We start from the raw sequence: 21,294 nt of genomic DNA, 5'->3' as shown, positions 1-21,294 counted from the left end.
CAGCTCAGGGTTTCTGTACATGAGGGATGGAAGGACGACATCAACTAGAAAAGGTAAAAATTATAAATTTAAGGAAGAAGGCAATTTAAAGATGACGAATGATCAGGGGGAAAAGTATATAATTTACCAAAAGGAGCCTCCAATTCTATATCGGTAGAGCTTATTCCAAAGATAAATAACAGACCTTCAACAACTAGTGATGGTAAATAGAATTTGGCCCCTTTTAATTTCGACATAAACGCATAAAAGGTCAAGTCAATAGTATCATCCTTTGGATTTGGAAGAGCAGGAAGAGTCTGTTGCCAAGTGATAGGATATGGAGGAGGAGAAGGGAGGTGCAAAAAGAAAAATTGTTGTCTTCATTCCGCTTGTGTTGGGATTCTATTGAATAAGATAGCCTTGGGATGACTTTGGAACTTAAAGAGACTATCTTCTACTTGATGAAGAATAAAAAATTGGTAGAACAAACAAAGAGAGGGAGGAAAGTCAAGAAATTGGGAAACAACAACAAAGGCAGATAATATAGAGAAAGATTGAGGAATGAGTTGATTCAGGGGTACGTTAAAATATTGACTTACGGCGACGAAGAAAGGGTGGAGAGGAAGTCGGAATCCTGATAGTGTCTGTTCCCAAAATATAGTGACACTCCCTTGAGGAGGAAGATGTGGGCGGTCCTCTGGAGAAGGAAGGACCAAATAGGAGGGGAATCCATAATCCAAGCACGTCACATAAACTTTCGATTCACTGGCACTGGAGGAGCAATGGGTGAACCACTCATGGGAGGAAGAAGAAGAGGCCATCATGAACAGAGGAGCAAGAGGAGAGGAAGAATCGCAAATGGAACAGAGAAAGAAGGAATGTGGCAGAGGAGGAAGATGACAGGATGAACCCTGGATTCATCTCTAAAACCCTCAATGTGATTATCGAGAAGGGTAAATAGCGGATAGGGAAAAAAGCAAGAATGAAAGGATCGACGGTGAACCATTAGATAGATGGCCAAAATATTAGGTATACAAAAATAAGTACGCCTGCATTAATAACCATGAGGGTGGCATTCCCGAAGTATAAGTTCAAACTGAAAAAGAGGCAAGATCCTGAGGGAAGGTATGATCAATCTTTTTGAAATCCCCTTAATCTCTAAGCTGGGGAAGCTCAGATTCATCGAGTGTATAAAATAAAAAGCAGATAAATATGTTCAGCAAAGGTCGACCGAGAATAGGTTCGCCCTATCCGAGAATAGGCTTGCCCTGTCACCACAGGCTGAGCAGAATAAAATAGTCAAATGATTAAGCTCCCAAGAAATACATGCGTCCAACTCATCCGGTCGGACAGGCCGAGTCAATAAGCTCACCCTGTCATTATATACCGGACGAGAAGTAACCAACCTTTGATGATAAGGGAAGCCGGGAGGATTCTGCCCGGCTCTCATGTACAAAGAGGATAACTAGTGTCAAGGGGAAAAACATATGTAAGTGCACGGGGCTACTCTAGACTAAGCAAACATATAGTGAATATACCCTGTCCCTCACAAGGTGACCAAATCTATGAAAAGAAGAAAAACATATATATAGACTAAGTTATATAGTCATCAATGATAGGACTAAGCGGTTAGGGTGGGTCGATCAGGATCTTAATTTACATATGTATGATCACACAATTATTCGTTCAATCCCCATAAATGTATACGTGAAGAAGATGGACAAACATTCAGAAAATATAATTAATTAAAGGAAAGTAAAGTGAGTTATATCAAATCCAAAAGAGAAGTTAGTGTGGGTTCATCATAGAGAAAGGGCCTGCGGAAAGAGAGAATTTCAATATGTTAACAACTATAGCAACTGGGGAAACAAGCCATGAGGACGATCCTTTAGTAATTTCCTCCGATCAGGAAAGCTGGAGGGAGGATCAGACACCAATACTTTTAATTCCTTTAGCTCTCTCACTCCCCCCCCCCCAATCAAGTGTGTAATTCACAGTCCGTATAAGAGAATCAGCAACAGGAACGAGGAAAGTAGAAGACTTAAGATACTCCTTCTTCTTCTCAAAGTGGGTATCCTCGCCAGCTTTATAATCTGTCAATTCTTCCTGAGAAGCCCTCAAAGTAGCCTCTTTAAGGTTCAAAGTAGATAATTATTCATCCAATGTGCTTGCGTGGGTATCCTTTAATGACTGTAGTTGGGAGGACAATTGAGCAATTTCAGAGGTATACTTCTCCAACTTGGAAGAGAGCTCATCACCACGGGCATTGGCTGATAGCAACTGAGACTGAAGACTCTCCACATCATCCTTGTACTGGTGGGATTGCTCAATCTCAGTTTTAAGTGACTGGCGGGTCTCTTCCAATTGGGCAGACAAAGTCTTTATCTTTTCGGCCACCTGGTCGGGAGATAACTCTGAGAGCTGTTTCTTCAGCACCGCATTTTCTTGGATTAAGGTGTGTAGCAGATGGGCTACGCTCATGTTATATATCCAACGCTGTAGAACAATGAACATTAAGATGATACTTAAGAAAATAGGATCGTAAAGGGAAATAAGGGTCCCTTCATCTCCTCGTGAGAGAATTTATTAGCAACTTCGGAGCGATTGATTCCTTCAATTAATTGTCACACCTCCTCCCAAGCTGTAGTGAAAGACCTTCCCAAGAATATAAGTAGAGTAATAGTAAGGGAAGAAGTGGAAGACAAAGTAGTATGAATCGAAGGGGGACAGAAAATAAGGTATGGTGAGTTGTGGAGGGTGCAAGGTCATTTGTTTAGGAAAATTCATAAAAAAAGGCAAGCGAAGAACTACCACCGGGAATAGGTATGGTTGCATAGGAAGAAGGAACAAGAGTAGGATAAAGGGCCGAGAGAGGGAGATCAGGAGAAGGAGGAGCAACATCTACGGGGGGAAGCTCTTCAGAATGGGAAACAGATTTTTGTTTTGGGGACGGAGCAAGGGTCAGTTTACGTCTCTTCTTGGTAGGGGCTTCTTCAGGGGATTCCTCCGTAGCCAACGGAGAGGTAAGTTCAACGATTGGAGGAAGAGTAGGAGAACTCCCTTCTAGAGCTGCATCCTGAGAACTAGAAGCACCCTCTATACTAGCAGGGGATTCAGGGAGAGAAGGTTGATTCAATGCCGTGAAGAGTTCTCGCTCCTTAGCTTTAACTGTTTCCTCTGCCAGACACAATTGCTCATCAATCGTAGCTTCAAATAGAGCATCCACTACATAAAGTGAAAAATATCTTAGTTAGTAAAAAAGGATTTTAATATATAAAGGATAACTTACCCAGAGAGCCATGAAGCCCTATTTTGATAGGGCTCAATCCGAAAAGATAGAGGAGGTCGTCGTAAATCCATTTGTGAATAAACAAGCAACAACCTGATAGCTTTTTCGAATAAGTAGTAAAGGAAGGATCTCTATGCAATTCCTTCACGTCAGGAAGAGAGGGAAGAGACGATTTCCAAGAAGAAGACCAAGGGATGGGTTCAGGGAATTTCACAAAGAAGAAGCGTGATTTCCATCCCTTGATAGAAGATGGCATATCCTTGAAGAAGGTCATTTTGGGCCTGGATTGGAATAGGAAAACACCAGGATTTGACTTTTTAGAATAAAAAAACATAAAAAAGTTCTGAGGAGTGGGAGGAATATCAAAGAGACGAAAAAGCATGAACAGACCACCAAGATAATGGAAAGCATTTGGGGAGAATTGTTACAAGGGGATATCAAAGTATTGACTTATCTCTATCAGAAATGGGGGAATGGGAAAATGCAAACTGGCTGTTATTTGATCTTTGAAGAAGGTTACGTGATTGGAAGGAGGGAGATGAGGGTGAGAATCAGAGTTAGGAATTACAATGCCATAGTTTTGGGGATCTCATATAAAAACGAAGAGCAGACCGATCAGTTTTACGAAAAACAGAGGAGGTATGGGTGTACCAAGCAGAGAAAGACTCTTCAGCCATGGAATAATGCAAGAGTACAAGAAAAACAACTTATTGAAGATTTGAGAAGGAGAAGTTACACAGGGGGACGGGAGAAGAAAGAAGGTCTGCAGAAACTACGAAAAGCCCAAGCAGTAGTATCAACAAAGAGCTTGAGGAAGGAGATGAAGAGGTAAGAACACAAAAGGTTTAGGGGTTTTCGAAAATATTGAGTAACAAGGACCGTCGTTGCATGGGGAAGGTTTTCGCAAAGGGAGTCGTTGATTTACCGAAAAGGAACATGATGAGACATTACTAGAAAGTGTGCGGCTTATTACGTCAGGAAGAAGAAAATAGTAACACGTGTCTAAAATCCCTAAACGGACATTTATGATAGACATAACAGGGCAAATCGTGCTCGGATTAGCGCCGCAGTATCGTACACAGTCGATACTCTCTTTCCATTCAAGGATTTTGAAAATGTTTTCCAAACTATTTTGAAAGTTATATCAAAATATTTTCAAAGTTTAATTTTCAAATTGTTTTCCAAATTTTACTACTTTGAAAAATGTTATTTCTTTTTCTTTAATTTTTCTAACATTCTCAAATTTTATACCTTTTGAAAATCTTATGAAAAGATAGTAGATTTTTGAAAATTATGAAAAGTTTGTAGACTTTTGAAAATATTTTTTCAACTTTATCTTTGGAAATTCTGAACATAAAATTTTAAGACTTTTTTGAAAATCTTTTTCCTAGAAAATCTTTTCATTGAGAATCTTTTTGAAAAACTTATTAACTTATTTTTCTAAGTTCATCTCCCCTAAGTAAATCCTGAAAAAAAAATTTTATCAATTTTTATTTTTGTCTACTTAGCCAAATTTACGTTAACTTGTCTATTGTTATTGTTTTTTATGAATGTCAAAGGAGAAGGATTAGGTGGTTTAAGTTAGCAACAAAATACCAAGCATGCACCAAAATAAGAGTAACTTAAAAACCATGTCATTACTTATTTTTTGCATATTTTTCAATAACTTAACTCAGGTTGTCATTGCATCAAAAAAGGACAGATTGTTGGTGCAATTAGAACAAACGGTCTAACTCAGGTTTTGATGAATTACAAAGTAGGTTAAGTTAGGTTTGTTGTGATCTAACACTTTGACTGAGTATGCAGGAGAAGTCCACCTAGGTCGACGGACCGACTGGATAGCTGGTACAAAGTCCAGATAGGTCGACGAGCTAACAGGATATCTAGCACGAAGCCTAGCTAGGTCTACGGGTCGACCGGATAGCTGGCACGAAGCCCAGCAAGGTCGACGGGTCGATCGAATAGCTGGCACGAAGTCCAACTAGGTCAATGGGTTGACCAAATAGCTAGCAAAAAGTCCAGACAGGTCGACGAGCTGACCAGATGTCTGGTAGAATGGTAAGTAAAAGTAAGTCACTGGAGGAGAGTGACTGTGAGGACGCGTCTCAATTTAGGGATAGTAGGCGTCGGTCCAATTTAGGTCCATTTAGGATCCCTAAACTTAGACCTTTACTAGTACCTGGTCCTGGGAGGACATGAACTAATTACTCTATTCATTATTTGTGCTAACACTTGTCAAGCAGAGTATTTGAACTAACACATTTGTTAAAGAGCAAGAAAACAAGCAGGGAAGTAAAGCTGCCTTCGGTGAACAATGCACGAGGGCGCCCTCCATGGCTATGGAAGGCGCCTCAGTACTGTTCATAGAGGGCGCCCTCCATGGCTATGGGAGGCGCCCTCCGAAGGATAAGTTTTGGAACCAGTCGCTGATAAGTGTCGTTGAGCTCGGGATAGAAGTTGCCTTGTTAGAGGTGCCTCCCATGCTTATGCAAGGCGCCCTGCAAGCCCTTTATAAGGCAGTCTCGAGTAGGCACTTAAACAATAACTACATACGAGCTACTGCGCATTCATTCAAGCCTCCAACTGCTCCTGGTTGTTTCTGTGACTCTACTACGAAGCTGATGAGCCCGACGACTAATCCGAGGAGTTTTGGTCATGCCCAATAAACAAACGGCAACACAGAGGAGCTCTCATTTCGATTCATAAGAGTGTTGGTAACTTTTTATTTGTATTTAATTACTATAAAAGGGCAAGTGCAGTGTGTTTCACTTGACCTAACTTTTCTTGTACTCGATTCTCTCTACTGGGGGTACCAAAAGAGGTTTTTAGTAGATTGCCCATCGTTAGGTCCGTAGGACCTGGGCCTTGGAATAGGAGTCGCCGAAGGCACCAAACAAATCAAAAAAACCACTCGTGTTTTTCTAGTGTTGCTTTCGTATTTATTTTCCGCTGCATGTACTCGTGTTTTCAAAACCAAAAAGAATTATTTTTCAAAACCACGTGATTCAACCCCCCTCTCACGTGTGTCACGATCTAACAAGTGGTATCAGAGCAGGTACCGCTCTAATTGGTGCAACCACCAATCAGGCAAAGGGGGTGAAACTTTTTTTTTTTGTTTTCAGTTTTTCGATATAATCCAAATTGGTACAATTACCTCTTTGGAAGCATTTTATCGTAGCAAACCAATCTGAATTGGTGCAACACCAATTCAGTTTTAATATTTCTTTTTTTATCCTACACTACTAATCCAAGAATAAGTCTTGAGACCCGTTTGTTTCTTTTTCCTTGTGTGTAGAACTCATGGCCCAGAACGAAGGATACAGCAATGTTCATCCTCCCCTGTTCAATGGTGATGACTTCCCATACTGGAAGAAGCGAATGGAGGTCTACCAAAAAATCGACTTCGACCAGTGGTTCAGCGTTATCAGAGGCTACAAGGCTCCAGTCGGCAACTCTGAAAATCCGATGGACCCAAAACAGTGGAACCCGGAGATGAAAAAGAAAGCACTGATAGACTTCAAAGCCCTCAATACACTACAGTGCGGGCTAACTAAGGAGGAACTGAACCGCGTCAGCCCACACCAAAATGCCAAGGAACTGTGGGACAAGCTCATTAAACTGCACGAGGGAACTAGTGACGCTAAGGTAACCAAACGAGACCTCTTCTTGAATAAATTATTTAATATTAAAATACAAGAAGGAGAATCGACGAGTCAACTTCATGTGAGGATAAAGGATATCCTCAACGAGCTTCACACAATCGGCCACCAAATGAAGAACCACGATCTAATAAGGTATACCTTAAACACTTTTCCTCAGAATGTATTGCGAGCATCCATCGTGGATGCCTACAAAATTTTGAAGAATCTTTCAAAGTTAAAGTTAGATGAATTATTTTATGAACTTGAGCTACACGAGCATACTAACGCCAGAACCGAGAAAGGTGTTGCTCTTTTTGCAGATTCCTCCAAAGGAAAATCAAGAGCCAAACCTAAATCTGAAGGTGAGTCTGACCAAGACTCAGAAGACGAAGAACACCTGGTGAATTTGGTAAGAAAAATATTCACGAGGAGAAAGAAGAACTTCAGCAAAAATGACCAACGTAAGATCAACTCCATCACCGAACCCAAGAATATGACCTGCTTCGGATGCAACAAGAAAGGTTACTATAAGAACGAGTGCCCAAAGATGAAGAATGACAAATACAAGACAATCAAAAAGAAGGCACTAGAAGCAACGTGGGGTGAATCATCTTCAGAGGAATTGGATGTCGAAGATCAAAAGCACCGAAGCTACCTCGCGCTGATGGCCCGTGAATCAGAATCAGAGGGTGAATCGGAAGACAGGTCCAAACCCGAATCAAGTCACGAGTTCGCACTCATTTTCAAAGATTCCAAGGAGGAAACCAAGTGGATATTGGATAGTGGTTACTCCAAACACATGACTGGGGATCACACCAAATTCACTGAATTAACCTACAAAAGCCTAGGAACAGTTGCCTTTGGAAACAATGACAAACTCAAGGTAATCGGGATAAGTAATATTGAACACAAAACTGATTTTATTATTAAGAAAGTATTACTTGTTGAAAATCTCAAATACAATCTTCTTAGTATTAGTCAATTGTGTGATTCTGGATATAAGGTTAGGTTCCTATCTTCTGAATGTTTGATTAAGCACTTAGATAACCCTACTATAAGTTTGAAAGGGGTTAGAAAAGACAATATCTATGCAATTAATCTAACCACTTCTTCACTTAAGTGTTACTTAACACAAAAAGAAGAAACCTGGTTATAGCATAGAAGAATGTCACACACCAACTTTAGAAATATAAATAAGTTAAATGGATTAGTTAGAGACTTACTAAAATTACCAAACTTAGACTCAACAATCTGTAATGTCTGCCAACAAGGAAAACAAATAAAATTCACTCACAAACCAACTAATCAACTTCAAACAAATTCAATCCTATAACTATTACACTTAGACTTATTTGATTCCCATGGGGTCAAATCAATAAATAGAAGCCTATATTGTCTAGTAATAATAGATGACTACTCTAGATTCACCTGGGTAAAATTCTTAAAAAAAAAGATGAAACATTTAAAATCTTTACTAATTTTTGCAAATAAGTTGAAAATGAAAAAGATGTAAAACTTAAAAGAATTAGAAGTGACAATGGAGGTGAATTTAAAAATCACAACTTTAACCAATTTTGTCTTGAAAATAGTTATTATCACGAATTTTCATGTCTTAAAACACCTCAACAAAATGGAATAGTAGAAAGAAAAAATAGAATTCTACTTGAAGCCTCTAGGACAATGCTAAATGAATATAACTTACCAAAATACTTTTGGGCAGAAGCTATTAGTACAGCTTGTTATGTACAAAACTGAACCACAATAAATAAAACTCATAATAAAATCTTATTTGAAATATATTATAATAAACAACCTAACATTAAATACTTTAAAGTATTTGGATGTCCAGCCTACGTACTAAATACAAGAGAACACTTAGGAAAATTTACCTCAAAAATAGAAAATGGAATATTTGTAGGATACTCTTTAAACAGTGGAGGTTATAGAATATATAATAAAGTTACACTGAGAATTGAAGAAACCTCAAATGTGAAATTTGAAGAATCCAACCAAAACTTAGAACAAACCCAAATCCAACCAATTGATTTTGTTCAAGATAACACTAGCCAAGGGGGAGCAAATGAAAACCTAATACACGAAGAAGAAGATCAGCTTCAAGTGAATGAATCTCCTAGAACCATATGAGTCAACCCAAATCACCCAATTGACCAAATAATTGGTGATCCAGACCTAAGAGTTCAAACTAGGTCATCCTTCAGAAACCTAAGTCAAATATCCCTAATCTCAAAAATTGAACCCAAAACTATACATGAATCCTTACTTGACCTAGACTGGATCATAGCCATGCAAGAAAAGCTAGCCTAATTTGAGACAAACGAAGTCTGAGACTTAGTACCACCACACAAAAATAAAAAGATAATAGAAACAAAATGGGTATTCACAAATAAATTAAGTGAAACTGGGGAAATTATTAGAAACAAGACTAGACTTGTTGCTAAAGGGTTTAGTCAAGTAGAGGGACTTGACTACGATGAAACATATGCCCTAGTAGCCAGACTTGAGTCTATTAGAATGCTACTTAGCTATGCAGCCCATAAAGGATTTAAACTCTATCAAATTGATGTCAAATCCACCTTTCTAAATGGACTAATAAAAGAAGAAGTCTATGTAGGTCAGCCACCTGGGTTTGAGGATTTAGACCATCTTGACCATGTATTTAAACTAAAGAAAGTCTCATACGGACTTAAGCAAGCATCTAGGGCATGGTATGAAAGGTTGACCTCTTACCTAATTTCCAAAGGATTCAACCAAGGACAAATTGACCTAACCCTATTTGTCAAATCAATCAAAGAAGATATTTTTATAGCCCAAGTTTATATAGATGACATAATTTTTGGGTCAACCAACTCAGAATTTTACAAGAGTTTATAACCCTAATGGAACAAGAATTTGAAATGAGTTTAGTAGCTAAATTAACTTACTTTTTAGGGTTACAAATTAAATAAACAAATGAAGGTAATTACATTTATCAACAAAAATATATTAAGGAATTACTTAAAAAATTCGGAATGGAAAACACTAAAGAAATAAAGATACCTATGGAAACTAACACAACCTTAGATGATGACCCTAATATAAAATCAGTTGACTTAAAATATTATAGGAGTGTCATAGGTAGCCTACTATACTTAACTTCAAGTCAACCTGATATTTTATTTGCAGTTAGTATGCGTGTTAGATATCAAACTTGTGCTAAAGAATCACATTTGACTCAAGTCAAAAGAATTTTTAGATATCTCAAAGGAACATCAAATGTAGGAATTTGGTATCCTAAAACAACCAATTTTAAACTCATAGGCTATTCTAACTCTGATTACACTGGTTGTAAACTGGATCGTAAAAGTACAAGCGGTGGATGTCAGCTACTTGGTCCATCACATGTTAACTAATTTAGTAGAAAGCAACACTGTGTTGCCTTATCTACAACTGAGTCAGAATATATAGCTATAGGAGAATGTGTCGCTCAATTATCATGGATGATGCACACTTTAATTAAACTTTGTAAATACGAAAGTCCTAATTGATAATATCAATTCAATTAATCTAACAAAAAACCCTGTGCGTCATTCCAGAACCAATCACATTAAAATTTGACATCACTTTATTAGGGATCATGTCGCTAAAGGTGATATTGAACTCAAATACATTGAGTCCAAGTCAAACTTAGCTAACATATTCACTAAACCCCTCCCTGAAAGTGAGTTTAGTAACATACGTCGTCAATTAGGAATGTGCTTGATAGACTAGGACTCTTAATTTCAAAATTATTTTCAAAATTTTATTCTAGGGTAAAATTCTTTATTTATGTTTTCTCAAAATTTTCTATTCTTAGGTTTTTCAAAATTAGTTTTAGCCTTAGTCTAGATCAAATACTTAGAATACATGTTCCTATAGATCTAAGACTTGAGCATCTCACCAACACATTATGACTACCTTGTTTGTGTACTGCTGAATCTAAAAAGGGGTGAGATGCATAGGAAAATTGTTTGGACTTAAGATGCTTATATCAATGCATAAACATAAGTCTGGGCGTTAAATATCAAGTTAATATTAATCCGGTTAAGTTGTTCAGTTTAGTCAAACACTAATTGAATGAATTAACTTAACCTGACTAACTAAGTGAAAACTGCTATTTCTGATAATTAGTAAGTAACTAATGGTTAGATAGTTAAAGATACTTTCTAGTTGTTTTATTTTTAAAAAATAATGTCAGGTTCAGAGGGAGGATTACTATTTTAAATATTTTACAAATCTACCTTTGAAAACTGCTTTCAATTTTAAACTAAATTGCTATCGTTAAAGTTTTCTTTTACTTTCTTAACCTTAATTAACAGTTTTAAAGAGAGTTTTAAAATCAGTTTGACAAGTGTTTAAGTTTTTTTTAAAAAAATATTTTTGAAAACATCTTGGCATAGTTTTCAAAAGGTTTTCTTACTTAACAATTTTATCATTTTATTTTTGAAAATTTTAAATTTTTTAAAAGACATTTTTTTTTTAAAACATCCCTTATATCTTTCTCAAAATGCAATTTTTGAAAATGTTTTCCAAACTATTTTGAAAGTTATATCAAAATATTTTCAAAGTTTAATTTTCAAATTGTTTTCCAAATTTTACTACTTTGAAAAATGTTATTTCTTTTTCTTTAATTTTTCTAACATTCTCAAATTTTATACCTTTCAAAAATCTTATGAAAAGATAGTAGATTTTTGAAAATTATCAAAAGTTTGTAGACTTTTGAAAATATTTTTTCAACTTTATCTTTGGAAATTCTGATCATAAAATTTTAAGACTTTTTTGAAAATCTTTTTCCTAGAAAATCTTTTCATTGAGAATCTTTTTGAAAAACTTATTAACTTATTTTTCTAAGTTCATCTCCCCTAAGTAAATCCTGAAAATTCTCTGTTATCAATTTTTTTTTGGTTACTTAGCCAAATTTACGTTAATTTGTCTATTGTTATTGTTTTTGCTGAATTTCAAAGGAGAAGGGTTAGGTGGTTTAAGTTAGCAACAAAATACCAAGCATACACAAAAATAAGACTAACTTAAAAACCATGTCATTACTTATTTTTTGCATATTTTTCAATAACTTAACTCAAGTTGTCATTGCATCAAAAAAGGAGAGATTGTTGGTGCAGTTAGCACTAACGGTCTAACTCAAGTTTTGATGAATGACAAAGTAGGTTAAGTTAGGTTTGTTGTGATCTAACACTTTGACTGAGTATGCAGGAGAAGTCCAGCTAGGTCGACGGACCGACTGGATAGCTGGTACAAAGTCCAGATAGGTCGACGGCTGACAGGATATCTGGCACGAAGCCTAGCTAGGTCTACGGGTCGACCGGATAGCTTGCATGAAGCCCAGCTAGGTCGACGGGTCGATCGAATAACTGGCACGAAGTCCAACTAGGTCAATGAGTTGACCGAATAGCTAGTAAGAAGTCCAGACAGGTCGACGAGCTGACCGGATGTCTGGCAGAATGGTAAGTAAAGGTAAGTCACTAGAGGAGAGTGACTGTGAGGACGCGTCCCAGTTTAGGGATAGTAGGTGTCGGTCCAATTTAGGTCCATTTAGGATCCCTAAACTTAGACCTTTACCAGTACCTGGTCCTGGGAGGACATGAACTAATTACTCTATTCATTATTTGTGTTAACACTTGTCAAGTAGAGTATTTGAACTAACACATTTGTTACAGAGCAAGAAAACAAGAAGGGAAGTAAAGCTGCCTTCGATGAACAGTGCACGAGGGCGCCCTCCATGGCTATGGAAGGAGCCTCAGTACTGTTCATAGAGGGCGCCCTCCATGGCTATGGGAGGCGCCCTCCGAAGGATAAGTTTTGGAACCAGTCACTGATAAGTGTCGTTGAGCTCGGGATAGAAGTTGCCTTGTTAGAGGTGCCTCCCATGCTTATGGGAGGCGCCCTGCAAGCCCTTTATAAGGCAGTCTCGAGTAGGCACTTAAACAACAACTACATATGAGATACTGTGCGTTCATTCAAGCCTCCAACTGCTCTCGGTTGTTACTACGACTCTACTACGAAGCTACTGAGCTCGATGACTAATCCGAGGAGTTCCGATTACGCCCAGCAGACAGATGCCAACACAGAGGAGCTCTCATTTCGATCCATAAGAGTGTTGGTAACTTTTTATTTGTACTTAATTACTATAAAAGGGCAAGTGCAGTGTGTTGCACTTGACCTAACTTTTCTTGTACTAGATTCTCTCTGTCGGGGGTACCGAAAGAGGTTTTTAGTGGACTGCCCATCGATAGGTCGCGGGACCTGGGCCTTGGTGTAGGAGTCGCCAAAGGCTCCGAACCAAGTAAAAAATCGTTCGTGTTTTTCTGGTGTTACTTTCATATTTACTTTCCGCTGCATGTACTCGTGTTTTCAAAACCGAAAAGAATTGGTTTTCAAAATCACATGATTCACCCCCCCCCCCTCACGTACGTCACGATCCAACAACAAGGAACCTGGTTGAAGAGTCATCCTTGTCTTCAGCGTCGTCCAGAAATAATCCCTATGGAAGAAGATGCAGCGGAAGAAAAGGAAGGTCTTCCAAGGGGCTTAAGGGTGACGGTGCCGAAAAGAGGGGCTTAGGGGTGACGGCGCCGAAAAGCTTTAAGTCAATGGGAACCTCTGCAGCACGAGCTACAGCACCAACATGGTGGTGCTCAGCACAGTGTTGTTCAACGACGAGCTCAGCTGCGGCTCCTGCTACGAGTTACAGTGCGCCGATGACCCCCAGTCGTGCCTCCCCGACTCCATCATCATCACCGCCACCAACTTCTGCCCTCCAACCTACGACCACCCCAGCGACAATGGTAGCTGGTGCAACCCCCCGCACCCGCACTTCGACCTCGCCCAGCCGGCGTTCCTCCATATCGGGCAGTACCGCGCCGGCATCGTCCCTGTCTCCTTCCGCAGGTGCTCCATTCGCCGTTTAACATTAGAGGGTTTGTCGGAAGTTGGCTCAATGAAACTCCTCCCATGCCTATGCTTTAATAGTAGATGACAGAAAAAAATTATAAAGAAAGAGGCATCTAAGAGAGCCCCTTGCACGGAGTATATACTTGGATCTTTATCTACGTGAGAAGGATAGATACTATAGAGATCATGGGAAGGTAGGAAAAAATATCATGGAAAAGTCAGGATCACGACCCATATCTATTTGTGGTCTGACGATCTCGACTAGAAGAAGGCTCGGCCTAATGACTCAATAACTCAACAGTGTGACAAGTCATACTATCTCGATAGTTTAGACCTTCAACTGTGTATCTTTATTTACCTCCTTTCATATTTGTGGGGACCGGCTCTAGAAGGGTCACTGATGTGATGGTTCCATATTTTTTTTTCGATAGTTTAGACCTTGAATCAACTCGGACTCACTTAACCGCTCAGGGTGGGCCATGTAGGTGCATCTTACTAACCTGGATTAGTCGAATATTGACGGTATCATATAGAATTACAATAAAACAGAAAAAATTAAAAAAAAAATAAAATAATAGAGTTCTAGTAACACTGACTGTTGGATGTCAACAACGGTAGCTCTGTCAATAAGGAACCGCGGTCTTATGATAATTATAATTTCTTTTAAACAAATTTGTCCTTTCTTCGATGGTTTTTAAAGGTTTGAATAGATGATTGTTTCCCATGATACAATAGCTAGATCATCTCTAGTAAAATAACTAAGCAGAAAAAAATATAAGTAGAACTACTCATAAAAAAATAGAAAAATATGAGTAGAATTATGCCAAAAATATATATCTATATACCAACTTGCTTAATTTTTTCTAACTACTCCACACTTTCAACAAAAATAGTGATTAGGGATTGTCCAATATAATCTTCAGCATGTTGTTGGTACTTGGTAGAAAGGATCAGAACAGGGGACAAGCTCAATCATTATAGTGTTGCTAAATTGGTCAACACAATTTTTTTTTTTCTAATGACAAGAAATTGAAAGATTCTTCAATCCATAACCTATGGATTCCAATTAGATCACTTCTGTAGTGCTACTCAGTAAGCATTGTCTTAAGCTGTCCAAATGTAAATAAGGCGTATACTTACTTTCACACTACCATATACATTATCGAAGGGTCCACTACGTATGTTCATATTAAATATAAATAATAATATAATAAGAGATAGTGTCTAATGACTATCTCTGAAGTTTTCCTTCAATAGGTATAATCAGACTTTTCTCTAATATTTTTATTTTTAACTTATCCATCCTGAGATGTCTACATATTCATCTTAATATTCTTATATCTGTAATTCTCATCTTCTGCTCATGTCATAGTCTAATATTCAACTCCATATAATATAATTAGTTTAATCGTATTTTTATAAAACTTACCTTTAAATTTTAGAAGTATTTTATGACCGCAAAGAACATGTGGTGATATCTTCTATTTCAATCATCTTGCTTTTTATTTAAGTTATTTTTTTTAATCTCACAATCTTTTTACAAAATTAATTCTAAATACTTAAAGCTCCCAATCACTCAACTAGTTCATTTCTTACCTTAACAATTACCTCATTATATCTAATATTGGTAAACTAAATTTTAAATATTTTATTTTTATTCTACTAAGCCTAAAACATTTCACTTTTAGGATACGTTTGGTAGGGTGTAATCTATGTTGTAATGTAATCCTGATTATATTACAAGGTTGATTATTTTGTTTGGTTTCATTTTTAACTTGTAATGTAATGTAATCTGGATTACAAAATATAATGAAGTTTTGTAATCTGGATTACAAAGCAAATACTATGTAAGTCGATTGCATTACGAGGTCGCCATTTAGCCATAATTTGAATGTCAAATATACCCCTAGTCCGCCACCGCCCATCGCCCACCATCGCCCGTCGCCACCCCCCGTCACCCGCCCCCACCGTCGACCGCTGCCCGCCATCGGTCGCCGCCACCATCGCAGGCCTTTGCGCCGCCAATGATCGACGATGGTCGCCGCAAGCTCCGGCATAGGTGTAGCAGACGCTGATAGAGGTCGCAGGATATTTTTATCATTTTATAATAATACGAATTACATTCCTAGTAAAAAAATAATGGACACCAAATAATAAAAATGTAATCACCATTGTAATCAAAGATTACATTACATTACAAATTTGATTACATTACAAGCTCAATTACATTACACCTAACCAAACATTAATGATTCCTGTCAAGATTCTAATTTAACATTTACTCTTTTATGTATCTCATCTACTAAAATAATATTATTTATAAATAATATGCACCACGATATCGTATCTTGGATGTGATTAATGTAAAAAGAATAAGGACTTAAAGATAGAGCCTAATGATTGTTTATTGACGTTGGGTGGGATGGTGATTATCCTACGAAGTGACGAGAATGAGGATTTATGGAGAAAATAAGAAAAGAAACTGTTATCCTCAAGGTTTCTTTTACCAAAAAAAGAAATATATTCAATAATAGAGGATAATCCCTCAAATAACTAAATAGATACTTATATAGACAAATCATGACTCATAATAGGCACAACTATCAAAAATATCCTAAATACTAAAAAATTAAATTACCAAAAATAGTAAACTTGATATTTGGAGCCTCCGAAGAGAACCTAAATGATGTTTTATGGATCTAAAATTTAGAGAGTATTAGTTCCACCCTATAACAAAGTTAGGTCTCTAAATGAGCTTCAATTCAAGACAAACAGCGCCTCATTTTCTAATGCCTGAGTCAAACGTTATGACCTTTTGAAGTTAGGAAAAACTTCCTGAGTTGATTCTGCATCTTTTATGTAACAATATGAACAATATATTTATGTAAAAAACCAAGGGTGTGTTGTGAGACATGATTGTTTACATTGATGGCTGAACCATTATCAAGAATAGATCCCAGCTCATGTTTTTGATTGTTCTTGCAAGCATGTATAACAGCGCAAACATCTACTTTCTGAAGAAACTTCTCAACATTGGCCAGTATCAATTGTTGATGCATATTGGAAAATAAGTTTCATGCACTGCAGAGATAAAGACTGATTAAGACTGAAACAAATCAAAAGTGTGTTGAAAATATAAACTAGATTAATTAAGTATTTAATATTGTGTGTATGAATATTGGAGGTCTTTTAAAGGATTCATGAATGACTCTTCGGGTGATCCATGTATGACATTTATTGTTGGTTCATGTATTTGTGTAGATATATCTTGGGTATTCCCTATAAATACCCTAATTTAACAATTCAGATATGAAAAAAAAAATAATAGAAATTAGTTTCCTCCATATTTGAGTGTTATAATTTCTATGCTCTTTATCTTCTAACAAAGTACTATCAGAGCTCACCATTTCTGTTTGGAGAAAAAGCTTGAAGGAAAAATGTCGAACTGAACCTCGTTTGTTGTTCCATCTCTCACCAAGGAAAATTATGATAATTGGTGCATAAGAATGAAGGTTTTGCTTAGAGCATATGAAGCTTGGGATCCTGTGGAGTTGTGTTGGTGTGTCCTCCTTTCGTTAATGTTTTGTTAGTAATGATACTGGTTACATTGGATATGATGGTTCTTCATGATGGATTTTCTATTATGGATATATTGCAGTAAAAGTTTAGAAGAATGTCCTTAGTTGTTTATATATATATATATATATATATATATATATATATATAAACTTGAGAGTGAACTTGGGATGTTTCAGTTGGTATCAGAGCAGTCACTCTCAAAGGACAGTGCGCGCACACCATCTCGTCAAGAACTTGACTACTCCTGCCTTCAAGATTGTAAGACTTTTCTTCAAAAATTTTGGTATTTTGGCTATCATTACTTTGCCAACATTGGTGATATAGATAGACCCCTTAATCAGCATATCTTGATCATCTCTCTAGTTTGAAGTTTAAGATTATGTACTTCCTCACACTGAAGTTACTCTATGAAATAAATGTATATCTGAAATAATGGTACATAAGGCATGAGATTTTATTAAGGTCATCTAAGCATAACAATGAAGGTGGTCTAATTTGTGCAGCTAGTTTTGGTCTTTGTTCTCGATGGGAACCTGTGAAACTTTGGTATTTCTCAGGTAAGGTTAATTCTGTTCATGGAAATGGTGGAAAAAGGAAATACATAAATTGGTCTATCTACTACTTCAACTAGTTTCTTTTATCATGCATCACCAAAGTTAATATAGGGCTATTTGTTAATATAATAGTTAAGAGCTTTCTGGTAATCCAACTTTTCAAAAGTCATCAACCATAGAAATAGGTAGTTTTTATAGTAGGGGAGCAGTATTCTAGTTTAACATAAACTAATAGTAGAAAATAGGAACCCTGATATCTGAAATCTAGTTCAGGAAATCTAGGCAAAACGTGTTGAAAGAAGCTAAAATAAAGATCAAAGCCCGAGAAGAAAAAAAAAAATGTTGCTGCTATTGTCCCAGGTTGTTACCATTATGCTATGTTGAAGTTCTATTGTGGATTGCCTTATGTTTACTAAGTTAGAGTTTTGCTTTATAAACTGTATCATGTGGTTATCCTATAGGCTAAGTTAAAGTACTGCTGAAAATTGATTCATGCTTACCATGCTGAAAATTTAGTTATGAGAAAAAAAAAAATGTGCATAACAATTTTACAAAGGGTAATGGCTAAAACTTGTATGGTTAATTGCATAGTTTGGTTTCCTTAATTGTACATTATCTCGCATACCTGTATACTATACTTATTCAACTGAGTACCTGCATGATTAGTTTTTTAAAATATTATAAGTTGAGTTGTGGTAAATAGTAAAAACCTTGATTGAGTTAGATATGGCCATCTCAGGACTATTACAACTGTACTGAGGTTTTCATGACTCATTACTTTTTAGTTTCGCACCTAAGATCAAGTTTATTGTTCTTGTGATTGACAGACTAGCTCATTGTCTATGTGCAAGATCTTTTGCAAGAGTTCCATTGAGATTAGTTTTGTTGATGCTAACTGTGTTATTATTTTATTTTTTTTTGGTTGGAATGAGAGTTTGTCAAGATTTCTTCTTAAACTTAACTATGAAGACAGACCCTATAAACCAAAAAGGTTGAGTGGTTACCATTTTTGACAACTAAATATGGTCCTAGTAACAAATGCAATTAGGAAAGGTTGTCTGAGATAACATATACACATTCAAAGGATATTTTATGGGATAATTAGAAGGGTATGATTTAATGATTAATAGTGTGAAAAGGGAGCAATGTCTTATGAAGACTGACAAGAATATTCAAATCACCTTAATTTTAAGTATGGTAGGGAAAGATTTATTTAGCTTACTCCAAATAGGCAAGACGTTTCGTTAGTTGCGACTATCATTGACGATGGGAGTGTACATCTTTCTTGATAGAAGAAAGTGACAAATTCCACCTGAGTGATGTTGGGGTTTGATCTCAAGTGTTTGTGTTGCATTACCGAGACCCTTATCTATTGAATTAATTGGCATCTTCATGAAGTAGCAATATACTCTTGTTTCACCTCATTGTAGAGTAGAGGTTCATATGGCGACATTGTAGCAAATAAAGCGGGCATAGGTGCTTATCATGTGTTTTACACATGTTCAAGTTTGTATACGATGTAAAATCATGTAAGTAAGTGAGGAAAATAATAATAATAATAATAATAATAACTGATATATGCTGTGTAAATTTGCCGTAGTTGAAAATCGAATTGCGGGTACAATCATACCAGCACTAATGCGTCGAAAGCCGAGGAATAATAGATCAAAATAGTGAAGGTCTTATGGGGGAATCAGTTGATGGGGGGAGCTACCTAGGAAATTGAACTGGATATGCGCAACCGCTACCTCGAATTAATAGGTACGTCAAATTTTGAGGACGAAATTTTCATAAGGGAGGTAAATTGTAAGGTCTCACTCGCGTTGATTAAGGAATTTATTTATTAAATAAATAAAGGTCTCACTCACTTTTGTGGATCCAGTTTGGTACTGTGTGGCTTTGTTCTTTGATTAGTACGGTTTTGGTGAGGATTTTAAGTTGGAGTGATGATGTTATGCCCTCGTAGTTCCTAATGTTGGTGGAACGTGTTTTGGTTTTATTGTGGATGCACTTGCTTGGTACTCGGGTTAACCGTAGATTTTGGGCAACAGTAGTAATTAAGATGTACTAAGTTTCCAATGCGGTTTTATTCCTTGTGAAGTTTTGGATTTCTTCTGCTACTGTAAGGTGAGTTCTTTCCTTCGGATTCTATTTGTGGCAATGGTTCTTTAACAGGGTCTATGTTTTCCATGCTAGATTTAGTTCTTGTGGTCTGTCCACTATTTCATTATGCATGTTCTTATTCGTTAGTATTCATATATTTAAACATGATTTTGACTGAAGAAGGGTTCTTATGAATTGTTGTGTATACAGAAAGGATAGAATGTGCTATTGATATAGGTATAGGTATATTGTAGACAGATTGTGTTTTCTTATGTAGCTAATTGAATGAGTATGAACATATATGGTGACAATACGGGTTGGGTGACCCGGGATGAACTTCGAGGAGGGCTCTTCCAAACATGACTGAAACTGTAATTTATGACTGATACTGTAATTTATTGTTAGCTTCGGCTATATGACTGCATGTTCTCTAGGAGGTACCTCTAGGTTCATGGGACTGTTGACTGACTCTAATTGTGGTTACCGGATATGTGACATATTCACCTTATTAGCCATGTAGGATCATTGTGCATGGTTTATCTTTCTTTGTTATACCATAATTGGGTTATGTTTTCTTATGATTTGGTCTCTAGTTGTTATTTCTATTACCTCATGGATGTCCTTTTATTCATAATGGATTGTGCTTGCTAGGCCGTAGACTCATGATGTCTACATTACATGTGAGGATGATTCTCAGGATATGACGGAAGGCCATCGGGCAGAGTAGACGAAGAAGCGAGATAGAGGCGCGACACACTGTCTAAGCGGTTAATTTGGAGTGCTGAGTCTTTTATTGTACGAGGAGTTGTATTGGTGTGTCCTCCTTTCATTAATGTTTTGTTAGTAACGATATTGGTTACATTGGATATGATAGTTCTTCGTGATGGATTTTCTATTATGAATATATTGCTCTAAAGGTTTAGAGGAATGCCCTTAGTTGCTTATGGATATATATATATATATAAATAAAAACTTGAGAGTAAACTTGGGATGTTTCAATGGGATTAGCCTAACTTAAAGGTATTGTCAAAAATCAAAAAGTGAGAGATTGTTGATGCAATATTCCCTAGGTCAAGGTTGACCTGTTTGACTAAGATTGAGATGACTCAAGCTTGAGTCTTGATGTTTGGGTTTCGATGTTTGACAATACATGGAGACTTAAAATACATGGAGATTGCAGGTACAATCGTTCATTTGGAGAGAT

This window comes from Zingiber officinale, chromosome 11A (assembly GCF_018446385.1).
Source record: "Zingiber officinale cultivar Zhangliang chromosome 11A, Zo_v1.1, whole genome shotgun sequence".
Taxonomy (NCBI): Eukaryota; Viridiplantae; Streptophyta; class Magnoliopsida; order Zingiberales; family Zingiberaceae; genus Zingiber; species Zingiber officinale.
The sequence above is the reverse complement of the archived record's forward strand: the minus strand, read 5'-3'. Positions refer to the sequence as shown.